We start from the raw sequence: 12,290 nt of genomic DNA, 5'->3' as shown, positions 1-12,290 counted from the left end.
TCAAAAATTCTTTTAATATAGCAGAAAGTAGCACATCTTTAACTTAGCGTTATGGAACTTTTTTCTGTTGAAGGATGCTAACCCATAATTTAATTTGTAAAGTATTTTTTGAGATAAAAAGATAGCGTTCCTAACATTTACTTTTCCAATTAAAAACGTGAACCTAAAATTCTATTCCAAATAATACAACATAATATTATATCACGTTGTCTAAGTTATCAGTTAAACTGCAGTGACAGAGGGGAGCAAGCCAAGGGAAGAAATAAGGGCTAAGGTGGGAAAAGAAGAAACACTAGAAAGAAGAATCAAGAGACAGGGATACTCATGCAGAAAAATCAGTTCAGTGCATGTTTACTACTGCTTGTCCTGTGCTAGGCACAGTGCCAGGGGCGCTGCAGGGCTGAAATGACGATTAAGGCGTTCTCTCTGATCTCCGTTGCTTACAGAGTGGTGAAGACAGAGATACTTTCACAGGCTAGCATTTCTTTTTGTATAAATATGGCTCTTTAAGATTGCAGTTAACAATGTAGGACATTGTGATTTTTCAGTTATAGGCAAAAGCAGATTAATTACCTCCTGATACCTACTGACCTTTTTCTTCCCCCTACCACTCTAGTCATGTATGGTCAATGTCAAAGTCTAAGCACAAAGCTGTTTTTCACTACACAGAACTACTTCTCCACGGCACAAAAGCAGTAATACATGACTTCTTGCATTGTAGAGCCTAGAAAGTTATAAAGAGTCAAGTGATTTGCTGATAGGGTAAAATGGATATAGGTAGGAATTTCCTCTCTGACATTTTTGTTTTCTTTTTGCCTACCCCTTTCTTTTTGCTACTCCCCCTGTGAGTCTGCTTGATAAGTTTTACCTCATAGCTTCAAGTCATTTGGCTCACTGCCGTTGCTTTCTTCACATTTCTTAGTATACATAGCCCATTATGGTTGTATACTTTGAAAGAGAGCGCCGCAAAGTGCAAGATGAAAACAGATTGCCACATAGTTAATCCTGGGTGGGAAGGGGGAGAGGGATGTGAATTTCTTTTATCTCCCACGCTGATAGGTTTCTTGAGCCTTTGCCCTGAAAAGCAGTCTAAGACTTGGATTCCTAGCTGGGCATATTACTAGAATAGGGCTTCTGCATCTGTAACATGCTCACCCAACTACATTGAATGGTCTTGTGGCCTCCAGAGCTAGCTAGTGTTAGGGTACAAGTCATACGCCTTGTAGATCAGAAAGACAGATAAGATCATTTACAACACATTTCCCATCAGCATGTAGCACTACTTTTCCGCAGCTGATAAAATTCTTTTAGTCAAGTGTTATGATTCTTAACAGACCAGTTAGAAGATCACTGAGTGCTTTGTTCTGTCTTTAGAGAGCTACTGCGTTTCCTATGAAACTACATAAACAACTTTTTCCATGTAGTCAATATAGTTGAACATCAGCATTTAAACAGTGGTTTAAAAATGAGTATTTATGGAATCGAATTCATGTTAGATTGTTATATTTCAAGGAAGAGATATGTGATAATGATTTATCAGACCTCATGCTTTAAAATTATAGCACAGATTTCCACATATTTCATGTAATGACTTTCAGCTTTGACAGCCACAGAAATCATTCAATTTATGTCATAATTTTATGTCCTAAGTATGATTCTTTTGGTCACAGAGATTTTATTGAAAGCTCATTTTTAAAATGAGCAGATAGTGGTTTATGTAGTTGTTTTATATGCTTTATTTATTTTATTTTTATTTTTCTAATTATTTTTTATTGGACTATAGTTGCTTTACAATGTTGTGTTAGCTTCTACTGCACAGCAAAATGAATCAGCCATACATATACATATATCCTCTCCATTTAGGACCCTACAGTGCATTAAGTAGAGTTCCCTGTGGTGGTTTTATATGCTTTAGCAAGTTTTAAATCCCATGAGACAACTTCCCTTGTATTTTAAGTTTCCACCATTTAGACATCATTCTGTTATAATGTGGGACTTCCATGTTCCCAAAGATCGAACCAAATGATGTTAGTGTAACCCCCCAGGTTTTGTCATACTGTAGTATAGCAATAGTATAGAGTGTAAAGAAGTTATTGAGGCAGAACTTACTTTCCGTGAAACCACATAATTACTTTTAGTTTTGGTTTTGTGTTTCCTCATGATCTAAATCTTCTTTAAAATGTCTTAGATGCGTTGGTATGAGCTCTTAGGTTATGTTACATTAGTGGAAGCCCCATTTGCTAATGTGTCTTTAGCATTTTTCTTCCCTGAAAATATTTTATATATTTTTTTGTTCCCTAAAAGACTATAGCATTATATTATTTTTAATTTTCTAAAATCTCTAGAATGTTATACTGTGTGCTGAATATTCTGATTTCCATTACCTTTTCCTTTGGAGTTTCAAAAGAGTTGCCTGATTTAATATTCTTGTCAGTTTAAATTATGTTTGCGTACTTTTTTATACCTTTATCCGTGAAGCTAGAAATTACAGACCTGTTTTCCTTACCTCTGAAAAGTGTGGTGATTTAACTCTAGGAAGCAAAATTATTACTATTTTTAAAAATTAATTTATTAATTAATTAATTTATTTTTTGGCTGCGTTGGGTCTTCGTTGCTGTGCACGGGCTTTCTCTAGTTGCGGCGAGCAGGGGCTGCTCTTTGTGGCGGTGTGCAGGCTTCTCTTTTTTGCGGGGCACTGGCTCTAGGCACGCAGGCTGCAGTAGTTGTGGCTCGTGGGCTCTAGAGCACAGGCTCAGTAGTTGTGGTGCACGGGCTTAGTTGCTCTGCGGCATGTGGGATCTTCCCGGGCCAGGGCTCGAACCTGTGTCCCCTGTATTGGCAGGTGGATTCTTAACCACCATGCCACCAGGGAAGTGCCTAGGAAGCAAAATTATTAAAAGAGCTTTTGAAGGGAAATGGAGTAAAATGACAAGAAATATTTAAAATTTTATCTGTTTTTTGAAAAACAGGCATAGACCTGGAGAGCATGTCCAAAGAACTCTCCAAACTTATTTTCAGCAATGATGGCATTATTTTTACCATCTCTCTCCCACTCCCCCTCTTCCCATTCCCATTTCCCTGGGATCTCATTACCCATGTAATGTCCAGGCTTCAGCTTGGTAACCCAGGTCTTTCACAATCTGGCATCAGCCAATATTTACACATGGAACTCTACTTCCTTATATATTATACTTTATCCAGAGTAGTCTAGGCCAGTTGGAATTATGAGGTATAAGCAGGTTGGTTGCCATTAAGGAAATCAACATTTAGGATTTTTTATCCTGAAGGAATAGATTAGGACCAGGTCAGGAATCCATTGTCATTAAATTGATGAGTTAGTAGAGATTATTTCTTTGTGGGTAACTCTGGAAGAGCAGTTGTCTGAGCAAAGAAAAAACTGGGGCCTTTTACCTTGTTCAGATCTGCTCTGTTTCTATGGTGGAACTTTCTAGCCTTTCAGAGCTGGAGCTGGATTGGTAGCTGTAGTTGCCCTAAGGGGAAACTATCTCTCTTAGTATTTAAGGAAGTGCCACACTCTCCAGTCAGGTTAGCAGCTCTGTTTCATGGTTTCAGCTAATCTCCATGTGCCCGCTATGTCAGTTTGTCCTTCCAACAACTTGGGAAGCTGGAGCATCTGGAGAGCCCAGCCCTGCTTCCCTCATGCATTGAAGGAGACCTGATCTTCCTGGGACTGGGAGTGGAGGTACTGAGCCATCCAGCAGCTCTGGTCTCTTCCTTCACAGGGCAGACTCTTGCTCGTACCTTTCTCTGCCTCCTCCAAAACCTTGCTCCATCTCTCTTTATCCAGCACGATAGCCAGAGAGGTTCTATAGAGAATAATGATCTCCAAAATGAAGAGAATACCACAAACATGAATACAAGACATTTGAATGGCAGGGTGAGGAAATGGTAAGGGAGCACTCAGCTGATTTGATATCTCCTGGCTAGGAGTATGATCAGTAATGTGTTGAGGTAGCTTGCAGGTGAGAGAACTGTATTCCACTGTTTGTGAAGTTTGATGTCTTTTTGAGAAAATGAGGAAAGTGCCATGTAAGCATGAAAGAGTTAATTTTTATTTATTTATTTATTTATTTATTATTTTTAGAAAAGAGAATATAAGGTAAATTTCTCAGGTTATAGCTATCATTAATTGTGTGTCTAGTATGGGCCAAACATTGTGCTTGGGACTTTGCATACATTATTTCATTAACTTCTCACAAGGACTCTGTGAAGTAACATTGTCACTATCATTTGCCACTAAAGAAACTGAGACTTGGGGATGTGAAGTGACTTGTCAGAGATTTCATAGCAAGTAAGTGGTGGACCCAATATACAGACCCAGGTTTGGCCCCCAAATCACATCATTACTGCGGGCTGGTGAGCTTGACATCCCCTTGGGCAGAAGTCTAGAACATTTGTGAGTCCTTTAGGAAAGGAGACCTGAGTCATTATAAGTTAGCATAGGTTACTGGGAACAAACCATATCAGAATAATTTGATTTCCTTTTTTGATTGCTAAACCTCTAGATCAGAGAAACTGCTAGGTTTGGATATTGTGTTTTATGATTTGGGGAAAGTATTTGACAAGATCTTTGATGATATCCTTGTAGGCACTATGTAGTATGACCTAGCTGATGGTTCTGTTATGAGGGTTGAACAGTTACACACTTAGAGGCTTGTATCAGTTGGGGTTTATTGGAGGACAGAAACTACTCTAGGCGTTTTAAACATAAAAAGATTTAAGTCAGAGGTGTGGCTCTTAACAAAATCAGGGGAAAGTTTGGAGGAGAGGGCTGTGTAGGCTAGGCCTCCAGGAATGACTCCCACGCTACCACAAAAGTGAGCCTTATAGAACTACTACTACTACAGTCAGGAAGGTAGTGAATCCAGAGGCTGCCATTGGCACTACTGAGTTCAGTAATACAGATTGAGATCAATCCCTGTTGCTCTTCAGGGATTAGAAAGCCACCACCACTGAGACTGCAGCCACCTATTAGCACCTGTGAGTCTGGTGACTGGATGCTGGAATGCTGCTGTAAAAAAAACCCTTGTCTGCATAGCTGTGCTGCCCAGAGGAAATAGCTGAGGTAGCAGGCTCATGGTCTCCTCCTCACGTCCTGCTTTCCCAGTTGTGAGAAAGTACACCTACCTAGGACTCTAGGTTCAGGTGTTCTAGGAAATGCAGCATTTAGCTTTCTAGCCTGCACAATCAGAAGGCTCACCAGAGGCAATGGCAGCGGTTGCTAAATTTCAGTCAACTGTGGTGTTTAATAACGGATTGCTGTCAATGAAAAGATTTCTCATTGTGTGGCGTAGGGCCTAGGTCTCAGCCCTAGCTAGCTCAGTATCGTTGTACAGAAATTTGGATGAAGCTATAGAATGAAAGTCCATTAGAATTACAAATGACATTAAGTGGAGGAAAAGCAAAGTACATTCTGAGGCAGAATCAGGAGCTTAAGAGGTCTCCTCAGGTTGGAGCAGTAGGCTTGATTTACGAGATCAACCCTGCTCTTGGCTCCAGCTAACTCACCTCACAAGTGTACATCGTAGCAGTAGCCCCGTAGAGATGCTGGCTCTGCAGACCAGAGCAGGGCCTGTGCATCTCTATTTCACAAGAAAACTAAAATATCAAAACAATAAAACGCTACAAGTACTTCTGAGGTGCAGCTAGGACTCATAACCACTTTTTAGAACGAGGAAATAAGCAACTTTACTGTACTGTCAGTACATAGAACTCACCTGTTGTATTTAGGAAGGATGGAGACACAGTAGAGCACATTCAGCAGACAGTAAGCCAGATGGTGAAGTAGATGGAGACCATGTTGTATTAAGAATGGGTAGAGGGAGGGGGAACCTTCAAGATGGCGGAGGAGTAACATGTGGAGATCACCTTCCTCCCCACAAATACATGAGAAATGCATCTACATGTGGAACAACTCCTACAGAACACTCCTGAATGCTGGCAGAAGACCTCAGACTTCCCAAAAGGTAAGAAAATCCCCACATACCTGGGTAGGGCAAAAGAAAAAACCAGAGACAAAGGAATAGGGACGGGACCTGCACTTCTGGGAGGGATCTGTGAAGGAGGAAAAGTTTCCACATACTAGGAAGCCCCTTCACTGGTGGAGACGGGGGGTTGGGCGGGAGTGGGGGAAAGCTTCGGAGCCACGGAGGAGAGCGCAGCAACGGGTGCAGAGGGCAAAGCGGAGAGATTCCCACACGGAGGATCGGTGCTGACCTGCACTCACCAGCCTGAGAGGCTTGTCTGCTCACCCACCGGGGCGGGCAGGGGCTGGGAGCTGAGGCTCGGGCTTTGGAGGTCAGATATCAGGGAGAGGACTGGGGTTGGCTGCGTGAACAGAGCCTGAAGGGGGCTAGCGCACCACAGCTAGCCGGGAGGGAGTCCGGGAAAAGCTCTGGACCTGCCTAAGAGGCAAGAGACCATTGTTTCAGGGTGCATGAGGAGAGGGGATTCCTTCCCTGTCTGCCCACAGAAGGCAGAGCGCCTCCTAAACGAGCTCCAGAGACGGGCGTGAGCCATGACTATCAGCTCGGACAACAGAGAGCGCATGAAACGCTAACACTGCTGCTGCAGCCACCAAGAATCCTGTGTAAAAGCACAGGTCACTATCCACACGCCCTCGCCCCCGGGAGCCTGTGCAGCCCACCACTGCCAGGGTCCCATGATCCAGGGACAACTTCCCCGGGAGAACACATAGCGCGCCTCAGGCTGTTGCAATGTCACGCTGGCCTCTGCCGCAGCAGGCTCGCCCTGCATTCCAATTATAACTACCGTACCCCTCCCTCCCCACAGCCTAAGTGAGCCAGAGCCCCCTAATCAGCCGCTGCTTTAACCCCGGCCTGTCTGGGTGGGAACAGAAGCCTGAGGGCAACCTACATGCAGAGGCAGGGCCAAAACCAAAGCTGAACCCCAGGAGCTGTGTGAACAAAGAAGAGAAGGGGAAATCTCTCCATGCAGCCTCAGGAGCAGCGGATTAAATTCCCACAGTCAACTTCAGGTACCCTGCATCTGTGGAATACCTGAATAGACAACGAATCAACCCAGAATTGAGGTGGTGGACTTTGGGAGCAACGATAGACTTGGGATTTGCTGTCTGTGACTGACTGGTTTCTGATTTTTATGTTTATCTTAGGATAGTTTTTAGCGCTTGTTATCATTGGTTGATTTGTTTATTGGTTTGGTTGCTCTCTTCTTTTTTTTTTTGGGTAACTTTTTAATTTTTTTTATTTTAATTTTTTTTAATTTTAATTATTCTATTTTATTTAATTTTTTATTTAATTTTTTTTTCTTTATTTTTTTCTCTCTTCTCTTCTGAGCTGTGTGGCTGACAGGGTCTTGGTGCTCCAGCTGGGTGTCAAGCCTGAGCCTCTGAGGTGCGAGAGCTGAGTTCAGGACATTGGACCACCAGAGACCTCCCGGCTCCACGTAATATCATTCGGCATGAGCTCTCCCAGATATCCGTCTCAACGCTAAGACCCAGCTCCACCCAATGGCCAGCAAGCTCCAGTGCTGGACACCCCATGCCAAACAGCTTGCAAGACCGGAACACAACCCCACCCATTAGCAGAGAGGCTGCCTAAAATCATACTAAGTTCACAGACACCCCAAAACACACCACCAGACGCAGCCTTGCCCACCAGAAAGAGGATCCAGCCCTACCCACCAGAACACAGGAACCAGTCCCCTCCACCAGGAAGCCTACACAACCCACTGAACCAACCTTACCCACTGTGGGCAGACACCAAAAACAACGGGAACTACGAACCTGTAGCCTGCGAAACAGAGACCCCAATCACAGTAAGTAAGCAAAATGGGAACACAGAGAAATACACAGCAGATGAAGGAGCAAGGTAAAAACCCACCAGACCAAACAAATGAAGAGGAAATAGGCAGTCTATCTGAAAAAGAATTCAGAGTAATGATAGTACAGATGATCCGAAATCTTGGAAATAGAATGTAGAAAATACAAGACACATTTAACAAGGACCTAGAAGACCCAAAGAGCAAACAAACAATGATGAACAACACAATAAATGAAATTAAAAATTCTCTAGAAGGAATCAATAGCAGAATAACTGAGGCAGAAGAACGGATACGTGACCTGAAAGATAAAATAGTGGAAATAACTACCGCACAGCAGAATAAAGAAAAGAGAATGAAAAGAATTGAGGACAGTCTCAGAGACCTCTGGGACGACATTAAATGCACCAACATTCGAATTATAGGGGTCCCAGAAGAAGAAGAGAAAAAGAAAGGATCTGAGAAAATATTTGAAGAGATTACAGTTGAAAACTTCCCTAACATGGGAAAGGAAATATTCAGTCAAGTCCAGGAAGCGCAGAGAGTCCCATAAAGGATAAATCCAAGGAGAAATGCCAAGGCACATACTAATCAAAGTATAAAAAATTAAATACAAAGCAAAAATATTAAAAGCAGCACCGGAAAAGCAACAAATAACATACAAGGGAATCCGCATAAGGTTAACAGCTGATCTTTCAGCAGAAACTCTGCAAGCCAGAAGGGAGTGGCAGGACATATTTAAAGTGATGAAAGGGAAAAACCTACAACCAAGATTACCCAGCAAGGGTCTCATTCAGACTCAATGGAGAAATTGAAACCTTTACAGACAAGCAAAAGCTAAGAGAATTCAGCACCACCAAGCCAGCATTACAACAAGTGCTAAAGGAACTTCTCTAGGCAGGAAACACAGGAGAAGGAAAAGACCTACAATAACAAACCCAAAACAATTAAGGAAACGGTAATAGGAACATACATATCGATAACTACCTTAAATGTAAATGGTTTAAATGCTCCAACTAAAAGACATGGACTGGATGAATGGATACAAAAACAAGGCCCATGTATATGCTGTCTACAAGAGACCCACTTCAGACCTAGGGACACATACAGACTGAAAGTGAGGGTGTGGAGAAAGATATTCCATGCAAATGGAAATCAAAAGAAAGCTGGAGTAGCAATTCTCATATCAGACAAAATTGACTTTAAAATAAAGACTATTACAAGAGACAAAGAAGGACACTACATAATGATCAAGGGATCAATCCAAGAAGAAGATATAACAGTTGTAAATATTTATGCACCCAACATAGGAGCACCTCAATACATAAGGCAAATGCTAACAGCTATAAAGGGGAAATCAACAGTAGCACAATAATAGTAGGGGACTTTAACACCCCATTTTCACCAATGGACATCATGCAAAATGAAAATAAATAAGGAAGCGCAAGCTTTAAATGACACATTAAACAAGATGGACTTAATTGATATTTATGGGACATTCCATCCAAAAACAACAGAATACACTTTCTTCTCAAGTGCTCATGGAACATCCTCCAGGATAGATCATATCTTAGGTCACAAATCAAGCCTTGGTAAATTTAAGAAAATTGAAATCGTATGAAGTATCTTTTCCGACCACAACACTATGAGACTAGATATCAATTACAGGAAAAAATCTGTGAAAAATACAAACACATGGAGGCTAAACAATACACTACTAAATAACCAAGAGATCACTGAAGAAATTAAAGAGGAAATCCAAAAATACCTAGAAACAAATGACAATGAAAATACAACGACCCAAAACCTATGGGATGCAGCAAAAGCAGTTCTAAGAGGGAAGTTTATGGCAATACAGTCCTACCTCAAGAAACAAGAAACATCTCAAATAAACAACCTAACCTTACACCTAAAGCAATTAGAGAAAGAAGAACAAAAAAAACCCCAAAGTTAGCAGAAGGAAAGAAATCATAAAGATCCGAGCAGAAATAAGTGAAACAGAAACAAAGGAAACAATAGCAAAGATCAATAAAACTAAAAGCTGGTTCTTTGAGAAGATAAACAAAATTGATAAACCATTAGCCACACTCATAAAGAAAAAAAGGGAGAAGACTCAAAACAACAGAATTAGAAATGAAAAAGGAGAAGTAACAACTGACACTGCAGAAATATAAAGGATCATGAGATATTACTGCATGCAAAACTATATGCCAATAAATGGACAACCTGGAAGAAATGGACAAATTCTTAGAAAAGCACAACCTTCTGAGACTGAACCAGGAAGAAATAGAAAATATGAACAGACCAATCACAAAAAAAATTGTGAAATTGAAACTGTGATTAAAAATCTTCCAACAAATAAAAGCCCAGGACCAGATGGCTTCACAGGCGAATTCTAGCAAACATTTAGAGAAGAGCTAACACCTATCCTTCTCAAACTCTTCCAAAATATAGCAGAGGGAGGAACACTCCCAAACTCATTCTACGAGGCCACCATCACCCTGATACCAATATCAGGCAAAGATGTCACAGAAAAAGAAAACTACAGGCCAATATCACTGAAGAACATACATGCAAAAATCCACAACAAAATACTAGCAAAGAGAATCCAACAGCACATTAAAAGGATCATACACCATGATCAAGTGGGGTTTATCCCAGTAATGCAAGGATTCTTCAATATATGCAAATCAATCAATGTGATACACCATATTAACAAATTGAAAGAGAAAAACCATATGATCATCTCAGTAGATGCAGAAAAAGCTTTTGACAAAATTCGACACCCATTTATGATAAAACCCTCCAGAAAGTAGGCATAGAGTGAACCTACCTCAACATAATAAAGGCCATATATGACAAACCCACAGCCAACATCGTCCTCGATGGTGAAAAACAAACCATTTCCACTAAGATCAGGAACAAGACAAGGTTGCCCACTCTCACCACTATTATTCAACATAGTTTAGGAAGTTCTAGCCACAGCAATCAGAGAAGATAACGAAATAAAAGGAATCCAAATCGGAAAAGAAGAAGTAAAACTGTCACTGTTTGCAGATGACATGATACTATCCATAGAGAATCCTAAAGACGCTACCAGAAAACCACTAGAGCTAATCAATGAATTTGGTAAAGTAGCAGGATACAAAATTAATGCACAGAAATCTCTTGCATTCCTATACACTAATGATGAAAAATCTGAAAGAGTAATTAAGGAAACACTCCCATTCACCGTTGCAACAAAAAGAATAAAATACCTAGGAATAAACCTACCTAAGGAGACAAAAGACCTGTATGCAGAAACCATAAGACACTGATGAAAGAAATTAAAGATGATACAAACCGATGAAGAGATATACCGTGTTCTTGGATTGGAAGAATCAACATTGTGAAAATGACTCTACTACCCAAAGCAATCTACAGATTCAATGCAATCCCTATCAAACTACCAATGGCATTTTTCACAGAACTAGAACAAAAAATGTCACAATTTGTATGGAAACACAAAAGACCCCGAATAGCCAAAGTAGTCTTGAGAAAGAAAAACGCAGCTGGAGGAATCAGGCTCCCTGACTTCAGACTATAGTACAAAGCTACAGTTATCAAGACAGTATGGTACTGGCACAAAAAGAGAAATATAGATCAATGGAACAGGATAGAAAGCCCAGAGATAAACCCACACACATATGGTCACCTTGTCTTTGATAAACGAGGCAAGAATATACAATGGAGAAAAGACAGCCTCTTCAATAAGTAGTGCTGAGAAACTGGACAGCTACATGTAAAATGATGAAATTAGAACACTTCCTAACACCATACACAAAAATAAACTCAAAATGGATTAAAGACCTAAATGTAAGACCAGACACTATAAAACTCTTAGAGGAAAACATAGGCAGAACACTCTATGGCATAAATCACAGCAAGATCCTTTTTGACCCACCTCCTAGAGAAATGGAAATAAAAATAAACACATGTGACCTAATGAAACTTAAAAGCTTTTGCACAGCAAAGGAAACCATAAACAAAAACAAAAGACACCCCTCAGAATGGGAGAAAGTATTTGCAAACAAAGCAACTGACAAAGGATTAATCTCCAAAATATACAAGCAGCTCATGCAGCTCAATATCAAAAAAACAAACAACCCAATCCAAAAATGGGCGGAAGATCTAAATAGACATTTTTCCAAAGAAGTTATACAGATTGCCAACAAACACATGAAAGGATGCTCAACATCACTAATCATTAGAGAAATGCAAATCAAAACTACGATGAGTTATCACCGCACACCAGTCAGAATGGCCATCATCAAAAAATCTACAAACAATAAATGCTGGAGAGGGTGTGGAGAAAAGGGAACCTTCTTGCACTGTTGGTGGGAATGTAAATTGGTACAGCCACTATGGAGAACAGTATGGAGGTTCCTTCAAAAAGAGTCATGTACCACAGTGTTCACTGCATCACTATT

The 12,290-nt window shown here is 40.7% G+C and overlaps 1 protein-coding gene across 2 annotated transcripts in view; it reads left to right on the top strand.

Annotated features, from left to right (window-relative positions):
• The window catches only part of STK3 (serine/threonine kinase 3), a 339,874-nt gene that overhangs the window by 241,817 nt on the left and 85,767 nt on the right, over nt 1–12,290 (top strand). The window lies entirely within an intron of this gene.

This window comes from Eubalaena glacialis, chromosome 17 (assembly GCF_028564815.1).
Source record: "Eubalaena glacialis isolate mEubGla1 chromosome 17, mEubGla1.1.hap2.+ XY, whole genome shotgun sequence".
Lineage (NCBI taxonomy): Eukaryota > Metazoa > Chordata > Mammalia > Artiodactyla > Balaenidae > Eubalaena > Eubalaena glacialis.
The sequence above is the reverse complement of the archived record's forward strand: the minus strand, read 5'-3'. Positions and strand labels throughout refer to the sequence as shown.